Source organism: Lolium rigidum, chromosome 6 (assembly GCF_022539505.1).
Source record: "Lolium rigidum isolate FL_2022 chromosome 6, APGP_CSIRO_Lrig_0.1, whole genome shotgun sequence".
Classification (NCBI taxonomy): domain Eukaryota; kingdom Viridiplantae; phylum Streptophyta; class Magnoliopsida; order Poales; family Poaceae; genus Lolium; species Lolium rigidum.
In genome coordinates this window covers 241,160,444-241,184,572 of record NC_061513.1, presented here as the reverse complement: position 1 = coordinate 241,184,572, position 24,129 = coordinate 241,160,444, and the positions used below count along the sequence as shown (strand labels likewise).

At 42.4% G+C, this 24,129-nt stretch overlaps 2 long non-coding RNA genes across 2 annotated transcripts; both read left to right on the top strand.

Moving 5' to 3' along the window:
* The first annotated feature begins 6,295 nt into the window (after window positions 1–6,295).
* LOC124668260 lies at window positions 6,296–8,043 on the top strand. The gene is made up of 3 exons (XR_006991616.1): window positions 6,296–7,184; window positions 7,585–7,735; window positions 7,857–8,043. It is a non-coding gene; the product is annotated as an uncharacterized LOC124668260 (long non-coding RNA).
* A 752-nt stretch (window positions 8,044–8,795) lies between these two features.
* Window positions 8,796–10,350, top strand: LOC124668259. The gene is made up of 2 exons (XR_006991615.1): window positions 8,796–9,349; window positions 10,105–10,350. It is a non-coding gene; the product is annotated as an uncharacterized LOC124668259 (long non-coding RNA).
* The last annotated feature ends 13,779 nt before the right edge of the window (window positions 10,351–24,129 follow it).

Sequence of the window (24,129 nt, the reverse complement as noted above, 5' to 3'; positions counted from 1 at the left end):
GTTTATCTCTTCTTCCAAATAAGCGCAGTCCACCTTTGGCAGCTTCTGCTCCTCTTTCTCCCCAAAAGCAAGACCAAGCCGTTGCCCCTTCATCTCCCAGTAAATCCCCCCCACCAAACCCTGGCGCGCACTGTAGCACCTCGCCGGTACCGCCTCCATTGGTGACCGATTGTGCTGAACTCATGGCCAACTTCGCCGTCGACCCCGCGCCGTTCATCCCCGGGGACTATCAGGTGCTGCATGTCGACGGCAGACCACAGCAATGCCGCAGCCATGTCGCTGGGGCTATTCGTCTGCGCCACGAGGACCTCGCCATTGCGACCATCCAGCCAGATTTCCCAGTGTGACCATCCTTTTGCTACTACTAGACACTTCCTCCGTCGGTTTATGGAAGAAGAGACACACTGCACGCTTCGATTTCGCAGCGATGTCCCCCGGGTTCTCGCCTATGTGCGTGTTAGTTCAGTTGCTGATCGAGATTGGCTAGTAGAGCGTAGCCCTCACCTTTATCAAGGTCGGCAGATTTCATTTGTAGAGCACAACAAGGGGATAAATCATAGAGCTTACTCATATAATCGTGAATGCTGGCTCATGCTTTTGGCTTACCCGGCAGATTTGTGGTCTGATGAACATATTAGAGGTGCTGTCCGTGATTTTGGTGTCTTGGTTGATTGGGACAAGGAACTTAGTTCTTATGCTGCTCTGATTGTTAAGGTTCGTGTGGGGGAGCTCCACCACATTCCTCACAACTGTGTTGTTTCCAATGGTACCGGTATGTTTGCTCGAATCTTGGTCTCGTGCTCGTGTACATTCCGAGTCGAAGCTCCCGGGAGCCGCACTCGCAGATGAAGACATGCCCCCAAGCAGATGGTTCCTCCCCTCACCCTATGCCCGTAGCACCACCACAACGAACATCAACAAGCACTCGGTAATCCTTGGGGGCAATGGCAGCCGGCTCCTCAACACCGAGCAGCAGCAGCTTCTTCCCACAAGAAGCAACAAGAACCCCTCTTTCAGCAGCAAGGAGGGTTTGCTGGTCGACGACAATCATGTTGGACAGCCTCCGGATGTTATTTTTGGACAGCATGGTCCTGCTCTCAACCTTAATCAGCCACCTCCTCAGCCTCTATGCTTGATCTGAATGATCTGCCTAACCAACTGAATGATGGGGAATTCATGGAATTGAATGATCTCCTCAACCCTCTGCAGCCCCAGGTTCATCAAGTGCCAGATCTCCCTATGCCAGACCTTGCTGCAATGCTTAATCCAGTGATTGTCAATGTACCAGTTAATGACATAAATCTGGAGCAGGATGAAGATAATCAGAGTGATCTTACTCTCACCATCAGTACTGATGCATCCAATGCTTCAGATGCAGCTCTTGGAGTGGTTAATCAAGGTGTTGTTCAGCAAAACCTTCACATTGGCATGGTTCTTATTCAAGAGCAAGTCCATGACCTTTCAATGCCAGAATTAGGAGGACACATTCAGCCTGTTCAGGATTCCTTTCTTTTTTCTAAGGAAGGTACTTTGGCCTGGGCCTCATTCTTCAAGCCCACCACTGCCTCAGATATATCAGTCATCGTGCTGACTCAATGGGCTGATTTCTTCACTGCCAAGCTGCTTACTCCAGAGGACTTTGATTGGGCCAAGAAACTGATGCAGTCACAGGTTTGGCAAATATTGAGTGATATGGATTCTAATTCCTCTTCTAGGGATTTTGTGCTCCCTAAGCAGTGCCCTGCATCAAAGGCACCCCTTTGCCTTCTTAGCAAAGCTTGCTTGGATATCACCCAAGGTTTCTCAACTCCTCAGTCTGTAAAAAGTCAGCCTCTGATTGCCCCACCTGTGTCTACTTCAGTGGTTAGAGTCAAGAGGAAGGTCTGCTTCGCCCTCTCTCGTGCTTCGGATGTGAGGAGAAGTCCCGAATTTCTGCTGCTAATAAGGGATTCAGAGCTAAAACATGCTTTGACAAGAACTGCCTTGCATGTGCTTCAGTTGCCCCTCCTATCAAGAAGTCAGTAGTGAAAAACCTTTGCACCAAGTTCAATATTCAAGTCCAGGAGGATGAAGAGCAGCCAGCAGCAAGTAGCTCCACTTCAAGGCAGACTAGGTCTACCAAGAAGCCATCCATGACCTCTAAGAAGCAAGTTTCAGATGATGATAAGAAGTCCAAGAAGAAATAGTTGGCTTATGAGGAAGTTGTTCAGTTATATGCTCGCACTCGCAGCTTCTTTTGGTAGTTTTATGGGGCCTATGGCTGCCTGTTAGGTCTCTTTATCTTTTGGACTTCCCCTTTGCTGTGGACTGTAATATTTTAGAACTATCTATGTTAAAATTGTTATGGTCCTATTGCTCTGGCTTCTGGTTGTTATGGCTACAGTTTACAGCTGTGCCCTGTGATCGACTCTCTTTTTGCTCCCATGGATAAATTATTTTGGAAAGTTTTGAACTGGAACATTAGGGGCACTAATGACCCAGAGAAATGGCCTCTCATTCTCAATAAAATTAAGGAAAGTGGCTGTCATGTTATTTGTTTCCAAGAAACCAAAAGAGAACATATTGACTTACAAATCTTGAGAAAATTCTGCCCAAGTAACTTTGATTCTTTTGCTTTCTCTCCCTCTGTTGGAAGATCGGGGGGTTGGTTACCATTTGGGATAGTGCTGTTTTTTCGGGAGATGTGTGAATCGGAACGGATATTCTGTCTCAGTGGAATTTCAATCAACCAAAACAGATACTTTTTGGACACTCACTAATGTCTATGCTCCTCGTCAAGACAGTGACCAGTTGATCTTCCTGCAATGGCTTAACAGTTTGGTTATTCCAGATGATGAGAATTGGCTTCTTATGGGAGATTTTAACCTGATAAGATCTCCTCAGGATAGAAACAAGGCAGGTGGAAATATCAATGAAATGCTTTTGTTTAATGAAGCTGTCAGTAATCTAGGGTTAGTGGATATTCCACTTAAAGGTCGAAAGTTCACTTGGAGCAATATGCAGAACTCCCCTCTTCTTCAGAGGTTGGACTGGTTCTTTTCTTCTGTGGCATGGACAACCACTTTTCCCAATACCATGGCTACTCCTTTAGCAATGACAACCTCTGACCATGTGCCTTGTGTGATTTCCATCCAAACCTCCATACCAAAATCCAAAGTCTTTAGATTTGAGAACAGTTGGCTTGATATGCCTGATTTTCTGGCTCTGATAGAAAAATCTTGGACTCAGTCCATACATTATGCAGATGCTGCTAAGAGGATCACTGCCAAATTCAAAATCCTGAGAAAAGATCTGAAGCAATGGAGAGAATCTATTTCCTTGGTCAATAAGGACATTGATGATTTGAATGCTCTTATCTCCTCATGGATGCTATAGAAAATTTTAGAGACCTTACCTCTATGGAGAGACAATTCAGAATTTCTATGAAATTTCATCTAGCTGCTCTGTTAAAAAAACAATTGGCTTACTGGAAACAAAGAGGGAAAATTAAATGGATTACTCTTGGTGATGAAAATTCCAGATTCTTTCACTCCATGGCAACTACACAAAAGAGGAAGAATCATATTCAGTCTATTACAACTCCTACTGGAGTCACTCTCACAGAGCATAAAGATAAGGCTGATGTGCTATTGCAGGCCTATAAAGAAAGATTGGGACAAACAGATAACACTTCTGGTGCTCATAATATCTCAAGCTTGCTGAATAGTTCAAGAAACTTGGAATTCTTGGAAGAACCTTTTTCAGCCAAGGAAATAGATGAGGTTGTTGCTGACTTCCCTCATAATAAGTCACCTGGTCCGAGATGGGTTCAATGCTGAATTTCTGCAAAAATGTTGGCCCATTATCAAGAAGGATTTTTATGACTTATGCAATCAATTCCATCGGGAAACCTCTGTTTAGAGAGCATTAACGAGTTGCTATATTACACTTGTACCAAAAAAAGATGATGCAAGTACAGTGCATGATTATAGGCCTATCTCTCTGCTTAATTGTACTCTTAAGCTTATCACAAAGCTGCTTGCTAATAGATTGCAACTGGTGATTATGGATCTCATTCATGAAAATCAATATGGGTTCATTAAAAGCAGGACTATTCAGGACTGTTTGGCATGGTCTTATGAATATATTCATCTCTGTCATAAAAGTAAAAAGGAAACTGTTCTCCTCAAATTGGATTTTGAGAAGGCCTTTGATAAGCTGGATCATTCCTTCATTCTTGAGGTTCTGAAAAAAAGGGCTTTGGACAAATATGGTGTTCTTGGATCAGGCAGATCTTGGCCTCTGCAACCTCTTCAGTGATGTTAAATGGAGTTCCTGGTTCATTGTTCAAATGTAGGAGAGGGGTTAGACAGGGGGATCCCCTCTCTCCCTTACTCTTTGTCCTTGCAGCTGATACTCTGCAAACCATGGTTAATCATGCTATGAGGGAAAACTTTCTTCACAGGCCTCTGGCTCTCCAATGTTCTTCTACCTTCCCAATAGTGCAATATGCTGATGATACACTGATTGTAATGCAAGCAGATATTTCTCAGTTGCATTACTTAAAAGATTTGCTCCAGAGGTTTGGTGAGGCTACTGTGCTCGCGAGTTAATTATGGCAAATCCAACTCTGATTCCCATTAACATCCCCGATGATAGAGTGAGTCTTTTCACTAGTGCTCTTAATTGTCGGCTTGGTAACCTCCCATTTATATACCTGGGATTGCCCCTCAGTCTCTCCAAGCCTCCAAAAGAGTACTTCCTGCCACTTATACAGTGTGTGCAAAGAAGATTGCCATCTTGTGCTATGTATCTTAATTATGGAAGCAAATTAAGGTTGTTAAACTCAGTCTTGTCCTCATTGCCGATTTTTTCTATGAGTACACTGAAACTCGTATCAATGGGTCTTTGATGAATGTGATAAATATAGACGTCATTGTCTTTGGAGAAATAAAGATCTCAACGGTAAAACTCCTCCCTTAGCCTCTTGGGATTTAGTTTGTCGTCCTAAAGCACAAGGTGGTCCGGGTGTGCTCAAGTTGTCGGTTCGAACAACCGCCTCCTTTTGAAGCATCTCCATAAGTTCTACAATAAAGAAAATATTCCTTGGATACATTTAGTATGGGAGTCTTACTATCGGCATGCTCTGCCACCACTCGAGCAAAGAGAGATTTCCTTCGGTGGAGGGATTGTCCGAAAAACCCGGAGGTTTACAAGGCAAAATCAACTTGTGCATTGCATAGTGGAGAAACTGTTCTCTTCCGGACAGATTTATGGAGTGATACGATGCTTGCTACAAAATGGCCCTATCTCTTCACTTTTGCCAAGGACACCACAATTTCAGTCAAGATGGTACTACTTATCGAAGACATTCCGTCTATGTTCCACTTACCCTTGACTACTCGAGGCTTTAGAAGAATATCACCAGCTCTTAGGTCTCATCCAAGACACACAAATCTCATTGGAGAAAGACAAGTGGACGAGTAATTTCGGATGCCCCAGGTTACAAAGTTTCATCTATGTATAAGGATCCGATGACCCAAGGACCTGTGTTACCTATCCTTTCTTGGCTCTGGAAAAGTTGCTGCCAAGAGAAGCACAAAGTATTTTTTTGGCTTCTATTTCACAATCGTCTGAATACTAGGGCCATGTTGCAGCGCAAGCGCTTCTTCTTGCTCGACTACACTTGTGTCATGTGTGGTGGAGCTGATTTGGAAACAAGGGATCACTTGTTCTTCACCTGCCCCTTTGCGGTTCATTGCTGGCAATACTTATGTCCTGGGTGGGTGCTACCTCTTTCTAATGGACATCTGGTACTTCAAGAGGTGGTCCAGAGCCTAAAAGTACGAGATAAAACAGCCATTCTTCATGGAAATTATTATGCTGATTTCTTGGTCTATTTGGACGATTCGAAATGAATTCATTTTCAAAGGAGTTGCTCCTAACCTCTACCGTTGCAAGCACAAATTCAAGGAGGAATTGGCACTTCTGATCTATAAAGCCAAGAGGAAGTCCTATTCTGGCCTTAAGGCCTGGGTAACGAATTTTCTATGATTATTCTGTATCTTAGTGTAGTTTAGATTTTTTTGCTTCTTTAGTGCTACTCTCTAGCACTTTGTATTCTTTCTTTATACCCAAAATCAATAAAAATATAAGCAGTGAGGAAACTCACTGTACAGCTTCAAAAAAATTCAGGCCTCCGATTTGAGTTTCACAGAGTGGTTTGTTTGCTTATGAGGCTTGGGTTTCAGCTACCTGTTTGCTTTTCGCCTTGGGGGATTTGTCATGTCTCCCCCAACCTCAGGTACTCCCCTATCTTACTTCACAATGCCTATTACATGTGTGGTATTGAATTAGAGGTTTTAGCAATTCTGGAGAGAGTGAGAGGATAACGATGGTGGTGTGGTGGGCTGGCATGTTGCTGATGTAGTAGATCGGCGTGCTCTAAATTTCCATCAGTAGACCACCATGTGTGCATAGGAAATGAAGTTCAGACAATTGTTACTGTTCGTCTCCTGCACTACTTCAGAAAATGATGTAGTAGATCCATTTTACTATGTTCCTGTTTCAATCCAGTATATGTATTTGCCTGGTATATTGCATATTTTCTGGTTAGTTTTCAGATTCGGTTCATTGCTAGCAAGATTTGAGAGATGGGTTTGCATCTCAGATTGGAGAAATATGAGTTACTACTTTTAGCCATTACTCAATATTCACTCAGCTAAATTATATCTATGCAGCTTGGCTAAAAAAGTGATAGGACAAGCACTTCAGATATTGCTCATGAGGTCTCTTTCTGGTAAAATATGCAAACTGCATAGTTTATGGAGAAGCCATCCAGCATTCTTCTGGCCCCCTTTCTCTTTCAACTCCCGTCTATGGAGAATCCACAAGAATACCGTGTACCTTCAATTCCTAAATCCCCAAAGACGAATCTGATGTATTTGCTGGTTTTAGTTTGGTTTTTACAGTGCAGTTCGCAAAGGATTTAGTAAAGAGTTTCACATCTGCAGCCACTGCAGTTCTCTAATTTTTTTTTACTAAAACCGTGCCTACCATTTCCTTGCAATTTCTTGCAGGCTGTTCACTCTAGATCGATGTGCTGCTAGGTTATTTGGCCAACATGTGGCTCTTGTGTTCGTACACTGATGGACGAGAAGCACAAAACGACTCAAAAGGTCACTCATGGACACAATTATTCTTAGGTGCGTAGTTTAATTGCTCACTCATGGACACAATTAGTTGTTGTAGTTTGAATTTTTGATAATAGAGTATTCCTGCCATGATGTACACAAACGTTTCGGATTCAACACACATGCTGCCAGCTGTTCCATCTTGAAGTTATTTTCGTATACTGAATTCCTCTGGTTAATTAAGGAGATGATTTAAGGACCAATATCTCATGCTTGGTTATCTTTTGGGTATGTGTTTCCTTGCATAGCCCTGAGTTCCAAATGTTAATGGGATTATATCCATAGGATTTTTGTATTTTGGTTTAGTTGATATGTTTGAACAATGGTGTCAGCTTTAAATAAATATTATGCTTATGTGACATATATCTCTGAACACCGTGCTAACGCAATCCATCTTTGATGTTCCTGGTAGATAAATTATATTAGTCATTACACGTACTATCTTGAAGCTCTGATTTTGATGGCAAGATATTATATTTTCTAATGCTGATGGATTAATGGAGTCATCAAATGAAGAACCTGTGATCATCTTATTTGTCGGCATGATAGTAGTCAGTACTCAGGTGTTGCACTCTCATCTTTGTTTTTTTGTGTTATCCTCTGTTGTAATACTTTCTTTCTTTCTTTCTTTCTTTCTTTCTTTCTTTCTTATTTGTGCTAACTGTGATATGTAATGTGTCGTAGGTTTGTTGGCCTTCAAAAGTACATCTGTTATAGTTCTGAACATACTTCGGTATTCAGCTACTCCGATGCAGAACCCCAAAGGAGTTGTTGGTTTTCATGCCGTTGTTGACAGATCCTGGCTCTACATGCCTGCAAGGTCAACACCGACGCCCAGATCCACGGCGAAAAGAAGAAAAAACACCGAATACCCAGGTCTCACCGAAACCATTACCATTGTTTCCTTATCTGTCATGAGTCCAACATAAACAAGTTTGGTATTCGACATGCAGTCAGCTCTCCGAGTCTCTTAGGATAAAGTAGGTCAAGTCACCCATTTTAGAACACAAAATGTCTGTCATCTCACCTAATTACGAGTTATGTGTCATGTGCCATGCCAACAGCCCTGGAACCAGCCTGGAGAATCTGAAAAGTTACAGTTCTCTAACTGAATCGGCTAGACCAATACATGTTTAGATAAGAGTCATGTGGATACATATAAGAGTGTGAGATACTAACTTGTGATTTTTCTGAAAGCTCCATGTGTGGTAGGTAACTGTGTATGTGCCTATAAAAGCTGTGCCAAAGAGTTTCTCTTCTTGGTGGCCATAGAGATACCTCGCTCAGTTTTCCTCTTGATGTATGTATTCCAGTGATACTTGCTTCCTCTATTTCTTTTAGGTAGACACTTGGTAGCCAATACTAACTCTGATGACAGCACCTCTCTAATCTCTCATCATGTCTGTGTGTTTTGATATTTTCTACCAATTCGAACTTAGTATCTTTTATTTTTTGACTCTCTCCTCTAATTGTCGATTGATTCATGATATACATGATCAAAAGTTTTACCCCTAAACCTGTGAGTGGGCTATGTGATAATATTTTGTATCAACTGTCTTTTTCAGCAAAGGACTTTTTAGTAGGTTATCTCGACAGTGTGAATGTTGTTCTGCATTCTGAACTTGTACAGTATGGTTTGTCGCTGCCAAGCTATATGCCACCTGAGTTTCAGACTACTCTTAACTTTGGATCACCTTCCTGATACTTGGGTGTGCTTATCCAGGATATCTCGAAATTATCTTTCTCAGTGAATAATCTTCAAGTTTCTGGTAACACAAGATCTTCTATCACTTATTTTATCATTTAGTATCCTCAACGCTGTTCCAATGTTAGTCAGAGAAAACGTTAGACGTAAACTTCAGAAATCATTATCTCGTGAAAATAAAGTAATGTTTTATTTTCTGTTTTGCAATTTGGATTGGTTTGCTATATACTTCTCTATGTATATTTGTAGAGGAGTCCAACTTATAGTTGTATTTATTTTTAACTTCAGCACAGAACCTGATGCAAAACTGTATACATGTTCTGAATATTTGTTGTCTGTCTCTTATTCCAGTCTTCTGCGTCAGCTTTCCTTCTTGAGTTATGCTCATGCTATGATTTCTCAACTACAGCTTAGTTGCAGGCTGAAGGGGGCAGCGCGGAAGGCGGAAACATGTGTTTAAAGACTGATGTAGGTACGTGTCTACGTGATGCAGCAGTGTGTGCACTATGTAGGTTTGATGGCACGCAGATGCATACCTTAAAGTTTCCTTTAGTTCTCCTTTTCTCTAAACTAAAAATGGCAACAGAATTATTATGTGTCGAATAGATAAGAAGAATCAATAAAAAAGGTTATATCAAACTTGCAAAACATATCTGATCTCTTCTACCACGGCAACTACAAATGGCAAATGTTTTCTTGGGCATATATAGAAGATCTCTTCTGGCCACTGAAGTTGTACTGATGTGTTCCGCATCGATCATATCTGTTGAAATGAATTTGATTTGCTCCAGAAGATAAATTTTTATGTGAAGAAATGTCGTGCCTGTAGGTCCAAGTGCCAAAACTAAAACTACTAATGATTTTTTTCAATGGCATCTCCCTATTCTTAGTTCTTATATATGTGTCACTATAACTACTAAGTAGGATATATTTTATTTGCAGTACAAATTTCTGCAACGAAATGAATTAATCATCCCTATAGAGGTCCTTTTGGTTACGACATGGGATCACGAAAATTCTTATGGAATATCTTTTTGCACCCAAATTCCGGCAATTCAATGTAGGTAAACTCAATTTCATAGAGTGGCTCCTGTTTCACGAATTGACACTGTGTTGATAGCTTCAAAGAAGATGCTTGAACTCAGAATTCACCAACTGTCTTCTCCCTTGATACATACAGTGTGTCAGCTACAATCGTTTTCACTAACCCGAGGTCTATGCTTGCAGTCACTTCCTCCGATGACCTGTATTGATATGTAGCTGCCGTGGTAGCACAGTGACATGATATGAGCACAAGTTACTCCAAAGGTGCGACCTCCAAGAGGAGAGTACTTAGTTGTAGTGGCACAATGTGATCTGTTTTCTTTTGCACATAAATGTCTGATATTTTTATAATATAGGGTGTGCCAAAGATGTACATGCATTTTTGGATTCAAGCACATTATGAGTTTATATAAGCTAAGATTACATGTACATTTAAGTTGGCAAAAATATTTTCTTTTTGGTTTTAGATAGTTACAGTGCATATGCAAATTCAGAAACTGTGGTACATATCTGTTTTATCACCTACTGTTGTAACGGACTTGCAGTTCTGCAAGAGTTTGAAAGTAAAGGACAAGAAGCATGTGGCTACCTATATGTTATGAAAGATAATTCCTCTACATATTCACATTGTTTATGTTTTTAGTTCATATATTACATGCTTTGCTCTGGTTGTTTTTCTCAATTGCCAATTCACACACTAAGGTGAAAACAATGATGAAAATAATTATTGTCCCATTTTTGAGTTCAGGATTAGTCCAAACATGTATTACAATTTAAATAGTGTATTTATGTTTTTTCACCAAATTTTTCTCAGTCAATTATACTGGCGCGGCGTGCCGCCGCGCCGATCTTTGCTAGTTGTATGTATCGGACGATTACTGTCAACTGGTGTGCAGGCAAACCATTCGTTTAGCTGTGTATACTATTGCGCCGAGGCTTCACCCTCGTGTTCCGAAATTTTGACAAAAGAGACCACCTGCCCCAATTCATTGACAAAAAGGACCACCTCTGAGCAAAATTGATAAAAAAAGATCACGTTGTGTGTGGCGGCAGAGCCCCCAAGCGACACGTGGAGGATGCCGTCGGGGTGTGTGGCGGCAGGGGCCGCCGCCGCTGTGCGTGGCGGCACGTTAGCGCCGGCCGTGCGCCGTCAGCTCCCGTCTTCGCTGGTGGGCCATGCCGCCCCATGGTGCGGCGGCAGGTCGACGTGGAGGCTGCCTCCAACCCATCTGGCGGCAGGCCCCGCCATGCACGCCATGCAGAGCCGGGACGGGAATCGGCCGACCGCGCATGCGCGGGAGAGGCAGGCCGGCAGCATCTGGCTGTGCAGCATTGATTTCCATTGGTGTGATTTCGCAGCGACGAGACGTAAAGCTGTCGGAGATTCTCGCTCGATACAACAAATTAACCACCGAAAGCAGCCTATTCGCGTAGGAGTTCTGTGCTGATACAGCAATTAGACATTCTGCACTAATTTTTTGGTACTGCTCACACTAATTGAAGGCTATATAAGCCGGCTTCCCTGCATAGAAATCGAAGCAGCAGGATAGAGTTTGCCTTCTCCGCGTCTCTGCTTCGTGCGCAAAATATTGGAGTGAGTATGAGTGTGCCTTGCTCAGACCAGGATTTTAGGCCGATGAAGGGGAAGAATGCAAGCTTGCCACCGGGGGTGAGAGCAGAGAGGTGTTGGTGCGGCCGCCTTGCGAAGGTGAAGGAGGTGGGTTATTTTTCAGATAAGTTCGGCATAAAATATTTCATGTGCGCAAGCTATGATCATGATCCACGCAGACAACCAAGTTCATCGTCCTCGAGGCCTGCGGTATGTTGTAACAGCATGATTAAAAAATTATTTGTATGTCATTAATTTTCGTTGATTAACCGTACTATTTGTGTTGCAGTCTCCCCCGCCCCTTTGCATGTGGTTTCACTGGATAGACCAGGAGCAGCCGGAGTGGGCACGCCGCGAGGTGGAGGAGAAACAACAGCGTGCATGGGCATGGTTCCATGAGGAGGAGCGTTTCGAAAAGGCTATTGCTAATGATAAAGCAGAAAGAGAGAGACAAATACAAAAATAAGGGTGGAGCAAGATCGAAATCGTGAGGTGAATCAGAAGAGGATGGATGATGAGGCTGCACGTAGGTATGCAGAGGAAGAGGTGCGCAGAGAGGCCCGTGAAGCGGAGAGGAAGAGATTAAGGGAAAGAGCTGCCGAGGCGCAAGCGGCAGAAGAACGCGGCGACAAGTCCGGAAAATGGCCACGCTGGACGCAGGGAAAGTAGAGTGTTATATTTGTACTAACTACGTATGTTAAATTCCGTTTTACTTTGTCGTTGTATCTTAAATTCCGTTGTAGTGAGTAGCCGTATTTTTGCAGGTTCATGTATCTTATTTTGAAGTACTTGTTGAATAATTATTCGAAATTATAGAAATATGTCTCATACATAGGTCATACATAGATAGAAATAATATTAAAATGCCAGAGTCGTCAACATATCACGCTTGTCGACGACGGCGTGGTGGTCTCTGCCTACCACCGAAGGTGACCATGGATTTGGTACACGATGTTGGCGCAAACCTCGGCCGTACTGATTTTCCTCATTCTCTCGTACGTGTCTCATTTGGTGGTGATGGAGTCTGAAATACGAACTGAGATTTTTGATTTGGGGGAATCAAACTAGCATTTGTGCCGAAAATAGAACCTCCAAAGAATTCTTCAACTATCCCAGTAACATCATTGCGAGGTTGTTGGGAAGTGCTGCCGTAGTATTGTGGTTCCATCTGCGTCATATCAGGCCATGTCGGGACAGAAGATTCCTGCGTATCGAACGGTTCCGTCAGAAACATGCAGACACTAATCATGTTCTGTAATTAACATGCATTAACCTGAGTTGGGTATTGCGATTGCATGTGGTCACGACCCTGCAGTGGGGGCATATTGTGGCCTAAACCAGCTCCCATGTTGGACCACGTAGGGTCAACAGATTCCTGCGAACGTCAACGACATGTCATTAGTACGCATGTAAATAATCACGTGTTGGTAGGCACTGCCCCCTCCCTAGCTGTCGTCAGATGGATCGTCGGAGATTCGTGCGGCTGTACCGGACGTGTTGCGTGATGCAGTTAAAGCTCCACGAATTATGCTGCAAACTGGTTAACATCCTAATTAGACGCTGGAAGTGTCAGTGATATGCAGAACCATGCAGCGAATGACCCGCTTGGATGACCGGCTGTGTCAGCTGCGGCACTTAAAAATATTGCGTCGATAACATTCAATAAGTTGCAACCTGCACTGTTGACTGCATGCATGCCCCGATTTGCTCCGCATACCGCGCGTTCCATGCATACCTATCATCTGTCACCCTCGTTTAATTCTCTTCTATGCACAAAGGATCATAATTGTGAGCATTTAATAAACATGCACTATGTGCAGCGGACTGCTTACTAGTAGGAGTACTAAGCTACTACTTATTCGATGTCATAGCTAAAACTCTCGTTGTAGAAGCTACAATCTCTTCAGGGAAGTTGAACAGGGCCATTATTTTAGTTCCAACAACGACCAGAAAAATGGATGAGTTGCGACAAGCTGTGGGCAGAAAATCAAGCCAAAATGCTACTCCAAAAAAGAAACATACCTTCTTAGAAGGGGGTATCTGGATGAAGCTTGAACTTTAAGATAGGAATGGTGCTACGTTATATGCAATTTGTTCTTCACTGTTTTGTTGGGAGTTTGCCAGTCAGACGCTGTGCTTGCACACTATTGCATGGCTTGCCTGACCATCTTTAATTGGGCTGACCAGTGTCTCAACACCCCCTGCTGCTATGTGTCACGTTTCAGAAGCTGACGCAACTCAACACTGCAGTATGCTGCGGCCAGACAGAAGATTTGCAGGGTTGCTGCTAATTAGAGTATGCATTGATCCAATCTACTGCATGCAACACGAATCACTACGCCAGATCCGACGACAACGGCAGGGGGGGCATTGCCACCGGGTGGCAACACCATATTTTGCAATATTAAATATGCGCATACCTGAGTGTTGAATCTTTGCGAGTATTCGCCTTCTGTGTAGGAGAATCGTTGTCCAGATGGATATGACGGAAAATGATCGTCCTCCTAATACAATTGGAAAAAATGTGTCATTGTTGTAAGTTCAGGAGGAATGTATGTGCAAGTTGATTACCTGTGTGGCGCCATGGCGTTGAGATATGTGTGCGGACTGTGATCGGTCTAGTAGAGATGAGTCGCGTCGTGGATTAGATGTATGCGAGGTAGAGGGAACTGGTATAGTCGGTGTGGCGGATGGCTGGCTCACACGTACCATACTCGGTCTGTTCGACGGTGCCTCCGGCATGTCGAATGCTCGACTGACGACATCATCATGGCGGCTGCAACCAAGACGCCTAAGCCCTTTAATGGCAGTATTAAAAATACGTTTTACCATGGATTTTCCCTCCGTACTATCCATGTTGCGCAAGTTCAAAGTGTCCTGGGCGTCCTGTGCGATCTTCCTGAACTCGTCAATCTGAATGGAATAAAAAAATTAATATTGCCTATAAACACATATTTTCTTAATTACAATTATATAACAAGTACCGAAGTGTCACGCTGGTAAGCTGAGGCCCATGTGAGGTGTGTCGGACTCGATGGTGGGGGACCGGTGAGGAGAGTCCGTGTGCTAGCGCGATACCATTCATTATACGTTGGCGAGTATCTCACCGTTGTACCGTCTGCATCAGTGATAAATTACATTAGAAGGTACATGATGATAAGATGAATTAAAATATGTAATTACCTATTTTCGCGTACTCCATCGGACTCTGCTTCATCAATCCATTTCGTAATCCATGTTTGATTACGCTGACTCCAGTCGAAACAACTCATGCCTTTATTGTCTTGTCTACAATTCAATAAATTTTATTAAATAATAAAATAGATTAATTGAAGTGCAATTCATTGTTTATATTACAGTGACCGAACTTACGTATGAACATCAGCAACAAGGCGTCTCGGTGATGGTGGGGGAATATCCTGATGCATACCAAACTGCCGCATGACACGCTCTGGGTTGTATGGCTCAACCATCAAAATAAAGAGTATGTTGCATCGTGTCAACCACAACCGTAGGTCTCGCAGCATATCTGGTGGTGGTTTAACAATACCCCAGACAATGTACACATCATGTGACGTATATGGGTCCCATTTGACCATGGTCTCCTGTAGCTCCTCAAACTGTTGGTGGTATTTGGGGTAGCAATCGTGTGCTACATTATTTGACCACCTTTTTTTTGCATGTACCCATCGACTTCCAAAAGTAAGAGGGGCATATTGTTCGGTCTGACCGCCGTAGGGGTGAATTGGTTTCAGGATGTGGGGACGCCCAACTGGTAGGTACTCCCACGACCATAGCTGAAGAAACTCTGCGCTTAAAGCAAGTATATGTTCCTTTGAAGATGCCCTGGTTTTCTTTGTTGCATCATACAACCCCCTGTAGGTATACGCGAGCATTGCAGAACCAAAGCTGTATATAGGGATGGGTGGTGGAGGTGAATCTACTATGTTCTCGGCTATCTTAATAAGACCTGGGAGAACAATATCACCATGGGACGAAGAAAACATTATACCAAATAGGTACAATAAATACGCAAAAAGATGTCGCCTCATGATCGCATCATCTACTTCAGCTGGTAACTCTTGAAAATTATTGACCAACCAGCTTAGAGGGACCCAGGATAAACCAGAATGCACGTATAGTCTGGGGAATACCCAGAATAAACGATCAAGGATTTCTTGGTTTTCCTCCAGAGGGTGTTGACGAACTCTCCTGACCACTTGAGTCCCCTGGTTTGTTGCTGGTATCTGATGGAGTAGTCTCGGGGCAAGATCATATGCCTCCTCATAGGTGCCATACAATCTCTGGAAAATCTCCTCCTTCGCCCGCCTTGCCTTACTAAAGCTGACCGGGAAGCCAATCAGATCTTCCGCGGTTTTTTGCAGCTTCTTTGTACCAAAGGTTATATCTTCTTCCACCGCCACTTGCATGATATGTGATACATATTTTGCAGTGACGTTGCGGTGCTTGTCGAGAGCCCCCAATTGCTCGCAGCTATGGGGTTCTATTTTTGAGATATGTCATGGCTGACATACCCCAGGGCTCACCCGAGCGATAACTCTCCCCCTGCAACCCTCCTCATTCAATTTGACGCATATGACTTTCAGCTGCCTTCGATCAGACTGCTTCACTCTGTGTTGCCAAGATATGGCCAACGCATACCTCTTGATTGCTTGGTCAGCCGAGTCCTTGTCTGGGAAAGTTTGCCCAACCTGCAGACTCGCCTCCCCTAGGCCTGGAACAGAGCGGAATTCATCGCTGATGGTCATTGTTTTTAAGAACTCAGGGTCCATTGGTGCCGCAACCGACCTCCGGGAAGGACCGATGCCTTCTTCGTCCGAGGAGGATTCAGACGAAGAAGAACGAGCGTCATCGTCCAACGCCTCCGGTAGTCCCTCCACACGCTCGCTAATGTCAACGAACGCGGACCAGTATCCTGGCTCGGCAGCAAAGCGGGCGACCATCTCGCTCCGATGGGCCGGTGCTATGGCCTGCGATCGAGTGCCTCATGCTCTGATTGGCCTATCATGCCTCGCTGCGGTCGGGGCCAAAAGCTCCGATTGAACGGTGCTCGATCCAGGTGACGATGGCCATCTCCTCTTCACCAGCGCCGGTATCGCTTCCGGCACCATCATCACCTGATATAAACTGAACATACACCATGGGCTCTCCGTACATAGCAGCACCAGGTGTGCTTGCAAACCTCATGTACGTACCCCAATTTCTATCACTCTTTACCTTCTGCAAACCCCAACGAGCATGTGTCTCTGTAGGATAACGTTGCATAGAAAACAAAAAATTTCCTACCGCGAACACGCAATCCAAGCCAAGATGCAATCTAGAAGATGGTAGCAACGAGGGGGTATCGAGTCTCACCCTTGAAGAGATTCCAAAGCCTACAAGATGAGGCTCTTGTTGCTGCGGTAGACGTTCACTTGCCGCTTGCAAAAGCGCGTAGAAGATCTTGATCACGATCGGTTCCGGCGCCACGAACGGGCAGCACCTCCGTACTCGGTCACACGTTCGGTTGTTGATGAAGACGACGTCCACCTCCCCGTTCCGGCGGGCAGCGGAAGTAGTAGCTCCTCTTGAATCCGACAGCACGACGGCGTGGTGTCGGTGGCGGTGGAGAATCCCGGCGGAGCTTCGCTAAGCGTGCGGGGAAGAAGGAGGAGTGGGGCGGCTAGGGTTTGGGGAGAGGGGGTGGCCGGCCTCCAAGGGGTGCGGCCAAGGTGGTGGCTTTTGTGTGTCCGGCCCCCTCCCCTATGCCCCTCATTATATAGGTGGAACCCAAGTGTTGGTGTCCAAGTCTTCGAATAAGACCCGAAACCAAAACCTTCCATAGGAGGGGGCAATCCTAGCCCAACTAGGACTCCCACCCAAAGGTGGGATTCCCACCTCCCATGTGGGGGTGGCCGGCCCCTATGGTGGAGTCCACTTGGGACTCCACCCCATCTAGGGCTGGCCGGCCATGGAGGTGGAGTCCCTTGTGGACTCCACCTTCCTTGGTGGTTTCTTCCGGACTTTTCTAGAACCTTCTAGAACCTTCCGCGACATTTTATTTCACATAAAATGACATCCTATATATGAATCTTATTCTCCGGACCATTCCGGAACTCCTCGTGATGTCCGGGATCTCATCCGGGACTCCGAACAAATATTCGAACTCCATTCCATAATTCAAGTACTACCATTTCAACATCCAACTTTAAGTGTGTCACCCTACGGTTCGAGAACTATACGGACATGGTTGAGTACTCACTCCGACCAATAACCAATAGCGGGATCTGGAGATCCATAATGGCTCCCACATATTCAACGATGACTTTAGTGATCGAATGAACCATTCACATACATTACCAATTCCCTTTGTCTCACGATATTTTACTTGTCCGAGGTTTGATCTTCGGTATCACTCTATACCTTGTTCAACCTCGTCTCCGACAAGTACTCTTTACTCGTACCGTGGTATGTGGTCTCTTATGAACTTATTCATATGCTTGCAAGACATTAGACGACATTCCACCGAGAGGGCCCAGAGTATATCTATCCGTCATCGGGATGGACAAATCCCACTTGTTGATCCATATGCCTCAACTCATACTTTCCGGATACTTAATCCCACCTTTATAGCCACCCATTTACGCAGTGGTGTTTGGTGTAATCAAAGTACCTTTCCGGTATAAGTGATTTATATGATCTCATGGTCATAAGGACTAGGTAACTATGTATCGAAAGCTTATAGCAAATAACTAAATGACGAGATCTTATGCTACGCTTAATTGGGTGTGTCCATTACATCATTCATACAATGATATAACCTTGTTATTAATAACATCCAATGTTCATGATTATGAAACTAATCATCCATTAATCAACAAGCTAGTTTAAGAGGCATACTAGGGACTACTTGTTTGTCTACATATCACACATGTACTAATGTTTCGGTTAATACAATTCTAGCATGATATATAAACATTTATCATAAACATAGAGATATAAATAATAACTACTTTTATTATTGCCTCTAGGGCATATCTCCTTCAGTCTCCCACTTGCACTAGAGTCAATAATCTAGTTTACATTTGTAAAGATATAACACCTTGGCCTTCTGGTGTTTTATCATGTATTGCTCACGGGAGAGGTTTTTAGTCATCGGATCTGACACGCTCAGAAACGTATGTATTTTGTAATTCATTTGCGTCTCAACGCATCACTCATTTCCAAATGAGTTGGCATTAAATATGTTTGATCTTCTGGTGGAACCTTAATTCCACTGTCTGAAATATGTCACTAATATTGTCACACACAATATAGCTTCAAAGTTCGACTCTGTCGGAACTACACCAAGTTCTCAAAGAACCTCTTGACTTAACATCCTTTGTCATTGTCAAAATAATGACATACTCTGCCTTCTTTTGTAGAATCCGTCATAATATTTAGAACTCTTCTAAATCTAGCATAGACAACTTCTAGCTCATTGTGCTACCTTTTAAACAACACTTTAGTCTAATTTGAGATTGAAATTATATTTTATATGTGACAAAACCAATATCGGTGTAACATCTTACAGCGATTTGTTTGTCATTTCTTCATACAAAATATATATATATATATATCCTTAGTTCTTCTAAAGTACTCAAGGATATTCTTACTGTCGTCCAATGATCATCATATGAATCATTCTGGTATATGCTCATAACACTTTATAGCACATGATATCTGATTGTGTACATATTATTCGTGATCTATAATCACTCATGTGTTTTTACTCATTGAGTGTCGAGATACACTCAAGTCTTGTTAAACCTTCACATGACAAGAACATTTTCTTAATATTTCTATATTGAACTACTTCAATATCCATCATATGTACTTTGACTTAAACTTATTTATGTGTTTCAATCTATCTTCATAGATCTTGACACTAAATTTGTTTCGAGTCCATATCCTTTCATTGAAGTTAATTCTCAATGAAACCTTTTTAATCAAGTATATAATTACATCATTTATAACCAACTATATGTCACCTACATAAAGTATTATAAATGTGTCTTAGCGCTCCCACTTAATTTCTTGCAAATGCAAGCCTCTTCATCGTCTCCGATGAAATCAAAAACTCTTTGACTATTTCATCCGGTGAAGATTCCAACTCCGTGATACTTACTTCATCCAATTGAAGCTTGTATACCTATCTAGTATTTCACGGACCAGCAAAACTCTTGGTTGTATCTTGTATACATACTTCGTTAAGTAGTGTATTTTGCCATCCTACTAGCATATCTCATAAAAGAAATATGTAGTGATTACTAGAATAATCCATATAGACTATAAGCATTGCTACGGAAGATCTAATCTTGTCGTAGTCAACTCTTTGAACTTTGTCGTAAACAACTTTTCGACAAGTCAAGCTTCTTCAAAGATATTTCATCCAAGTCCATCAATTTTATAGATCCATTTACTTTCAAAAAGTATTCATCTATCTTGGATTTCATGGCGTATAGCCATTTTAACGGAGTCAGGGCCCATCATAACTTCTTTGTTTGTAGTTGGTTTATCATTTGTTCAAAAAACAATGCTTTGTTCACAAATCATTTATTTGATCACAAAGTAAACCATACCTACAAGATTCAATATGTACTTCGATCTCCATGGCTAAAACATTTTGTAGTCATGGGAGCCATGATCGTTATGGCCGCTTCCGAAACCAATTCCGATGCTTGCGCTACTCGATCATTATGCTCAGGTTCATAAACCTTATCAAATTATATTGTCCTCCCACTCAAATACTTCACTAGAAACAATTTCTCGGAAATAAGAAACATTGACAAACACTTTTGTCTTTGTCTTGTGGGAAGAATTCCCAATAAAATCTCTGGGATAACCAACAAAGACATTCATCCGATTTTGGTTGTAAACTCTTAGACCAAAATTTAAAGAAAAGACTATTAGGGTTTATACCCATACCATAACTTGTATGGTGTCATTTCAACGGATCATGATGATGCTCTATTTAGTGTAAAAGCGGTAGTCACTAAAGCATAATCCACAAAAATATAATGGCGTCATAATATTTTATCACATCATTAATCCAACAAGGTTTGGATACATATCTCGGATACTATATCATCATTATGATACTCCAAGAAATGTGAGTTGTAGAACAATTTCATAACTCTCTTTGATGTTCGCTAAAACTCGTAATTCAAATATTTTCACCATGATCCAATCATAGATATTTGATTTTTCTATTACGATGATTTCCACTTCATGCTGAAATTTATTTGAATCCTATTCAAATGTTTCAAACTTTTCCTTATTGAATATATCCACATATATACTCAATTCATTGTTTGAAAGTTTTCATGAAGTAGAAGAATCTTCCGCACACAACTATGCCCGAGTGAACCACATATATCATTATGTATGTTTTCACTAAGTTAGTTGCCCGTTCAACTCTTCGGCCTATGAACGGTATTTCAGTCATTACCTTTTAGAAAAGATTTTGCAAGTGCCAAACGATTCAACAAATCGAATGACTCCAAAAATCCATTTGCATGGAGTTCCTTCATGCGATCCTTTCTAACATGACCTAAATTGCGGTTCCACAAATAAGTGGAATTCAAATCATTTGCCTTATGGCATTTTTAGCGTCGGTGTTATGTATGTGTGTTTCACCATTAAGATTTATAATAACTTATCCATCGTACATGGAGTAATGTCATAATTTGAACAACTCATTGTTTTCATTTGACCAGAGCAAAATAACAATTATTAAGTTCTTTATTATAAATTCTAAGGGCTAGATAGAATGCCAACGACGATCATAATAACACTTTATTTTGTTCCAGACGTGCATTTCTATCATATTCCTTGTCGATCACTTAGGCCATTGTATTCTTGTATTGCGTTGTTTTGTATGACACTTCATACCAACCAATATGGTACTAATACCCAAGAATTTCATTGTGTGACTTAACTAGGAATACAACCATAACATGTATATCATTTATATACACCTGAGCTAGACTTTCTAGTCTTTTCTTTTCTTTTGCCAAAATATCTTTTGCAGTTTCTCTTTTAGCTTTCCTCATTATTCAGAAAAACATTTCAACATCAATAACTTCTAGGTTTGTTGGTCAAATACCAATAACCTTGAGGTTCTTACTTTGAAGTTGATCATCATATGACAAGTGTTTCAGATTTCACTATTAGTAAATTTGTAATACGATGAACAATTTCACTCATAATTTTATCCATCAATTCATGATAACTTTACGAGACCATGTCCGTACATGCTAGGCTCATAAAGTTTAAACCTTAGTATTCGCATATGCAAATCTGGCTTGCACCCGTTGGAAGCACACGTAGAATCTATAACACCCGATCATCACGTGATGCTTCGAAACGACGAGTCTTAGCAACGGTGCATACTAAGGACAATCACTTCATGGATATGCGAATATCGTTAGTGCCCCAATAGTTGGAGGATTGGGACGCCTTGAGTCTTCAACCTTCGTACATTCCCATAAAACTTATGAGTTTATGTAGTCTCACCAAATTTATATTCTATCATCTTGCAATAAGGTCTTAGATATCACATATATCTCGTACCTTGATTATTTCTGAAAACTAAATTTTCAGCTCCTTACTTTTCAAACAGATTTGAACTTCAAGTTTCACGGAGACAAGATAACTTTAGGTACTAATTGAAACCATAGCTCTCTGAATCAACAAAGTGAGTTTTACTAAAAGTTTGCAATAGGACTTAATCATTTCTTGATTCATTAACAATACGGTACCAATCCGTAAAGTTTCTAGTCAGATTTTAACAGTATTTCTATCTCAATTATAAGACTAGCGCATAGTAGTAAACGGATGCCAATACTACAAAATTAATTCAAAATACTACTCAGACTATGTTTATGATAATTAGTTCATGTTTTAATCTAATTACTAATGAACTCCCACTTAATACAACATCCCTCATAGTTGTAAAGTGGTACACGATCCAAATCCACTACACCAAAACCGATCATCACGTGAGATGATGTAGTTTCAATGGTGAACATCAACATGTTGATCATATCATCCATATGACTCGTGTTCAACCTTTCGGTTTCCATTGTCCCGAGGCCATGTCTGTACATGCTAGGCTCGTCAAGCAAACCCAAGTATTCCGCGTGTGCAACATGGCTTACACCCGTTGTATTTTGAGTTTATCACACCCGATCATCACGAGATGCTTCAAAACGTCAAACAATGCAACGGTGCATACGAGGGAGAACACTTTATTATCTTGATATTAATGTGAGGGATCATCTTATAATGCTACCGTCGCGTTCTAAGCAAAATAAGATGCATAAAGGATTAACATCACATGCAATTCATATGTGATATGATATGGCCCTTTTGTCTTTGCGCCTTTGATCTTCATCTCCAAAGCACGGACATGATCTCCATCATCAACGGGCATGATCTCCATCATCGTCGGCGTAGCGTCAAGGTTCATGGCGCCGTCTTCATGGTTGTTCACCTCATGTAGCAACTATTACAACTACTTTGAAATACTACCCAACATGAAATTTAAAGACAACCATAAGGCTCCTGCCGGTTGCCACAATACAATAATGATCATCTCATACATATTCATCATCACATTATGGCCATATCACATCACCAAACCCTGCAAAAACAAGTTAGACGTCTCTAATTGGTTTGCATATTTTACGTGGTTTTAGGGTTTTCGAGTGAGATCTAATCTACCTACGAACATGAACCACAACGGTGATACTAGTGTTGTCAATAGAAGAGTAAATTGAATCTTCACTATAGTAGGAGAGACAGACACCCGCAAAGCCTCTTATGCAATACAAGTTGCATGTCGAACGAGGAGCAAGTCTCATGAACGCGGTCATGTAAAGTTAGCCCGAGCCGCTTCATCCCACTATGCCACAAAGATGCAAAGTACTCAAACTAAAGATAACAAGAGCATCAACGCCCACAAAACCATTGTGTTCTACTCGTGCAACCATCTATGCATAGACACGGCTCCGATACCACTTGTAGGATAACGTTGCATAGAAAACAAAAAATTTCCTACCGCGAACACGCAATCCAAGCCAAGATGCAATCTAGAAGATGGTAGCAACGAGGGGGTATCGAGTCTCACCCTTGAAGAGATTCCAAAGCCTACAAGATGAGGCTCTTGTTGCTGCGGTAGACGTTCACTTGCCGCTTGCAAAAGCGCGTAGAAGATCTTGATCACGATCGGTTCCGGCGCCACGAACGGGCAGCACCTCCGTACTCGGTCACACGTTCGGTTGTTGATGAAGACGACGTCCACCTCCCCGTTCCCGCGGGCAGCGGAAGTAGTAGCTCCTCTTGAATCCGACAGCACGACGGCGTGGTGTCGGTGGCGGTGGAGAATCCCGGCGGAGCTTCGCTAAGCGTGCGGGGAAGAAGGAGGAGTGGGGCGGCTAGGGTTTGGGGAGAGGGGTGGCCGGCCTCCAAGGGGTGCGGCCAAGGTGGTGGCTTTTGTGTGTCCGGCCCCCTCCCCTATGCCCCTCATTATATAGGTGGAACCCAAGTGTTGGTGT